The sequence below is a fragment of the Morus notabilis genome, unplaced genomic scaffold (assembly GCF_000414095.1).
Source record: "Morus notabilis unplaced genomic scaffold, ASM41409v2 Scaffold1423, whole genome shotgun sequence".
NCBI classification, from domain to species: Eukaryota; Viridiplantae; Streptophyta; class Magnoliopsida; order Rosales; family Moraceae; genus Morus; species Morus notabilis.
This window is the reverse complement of record NW_010365319.1, coordinates 22962-23614: the sequence shown is the minus strand read 5'-3', so window position 1 is coordinate 23614 and position 653 is coordinate 22962.

The following is a 653-nucleotide window of genomic DNA, read 5'->3' as shown; positions in this document are numbered from 1 at the left end:
GGAGACTCCATCGAGTTGTAAAGATCGTAGAGCCTATCGGAGAGAGTGTTGAGAATATGACCCCGGCACATGATTTCATCATCTCCTCGCTTCTTCCTTGCGGTCTTCAAATCTTCAGAATCATCCTCTTTTGGTTCAGGAAGAGGCTCCAATTTCGGATCAAGTACATAGGCGATCTTAAGCACGGTGAGAAGAAAGAATAACTTTCCTTTCCAGCGGGTGAAGTTGGTACCATCAAAACGATCAAGTTGAACATTAGGATTGAGGAAAGACGTCATGTTCTTTTCAACCTCCATTGCAGCAAGTCTAAAACCTTAAAGATTGTTTGGGAGAAATTTGAATTTGGGATTGTTCAATGTAAGCTTCTTTCTGGAAGTAAAGTTAATCTCCACCACTCCTCTCCCGGCAACCATCGCTACATCATTGTTCCCCATGAGAACAGTTTGTCCTTCCTTTTCCACTTTGTAAGATAAGAACATAGTCTTGTCATTACAAACGTGGATTGTGGCACCGGAATCAAGCCACCAATCAGTGGATTTAAATGCAGCCATGTTAGTTTCTGTAATCATGCCAATTTGCAATTCTGAGACCATAGCACATATGTCTTCGGATTTCTCTTCAACGGTATTGGCCTTGTTGGTGTTCACTTCTTC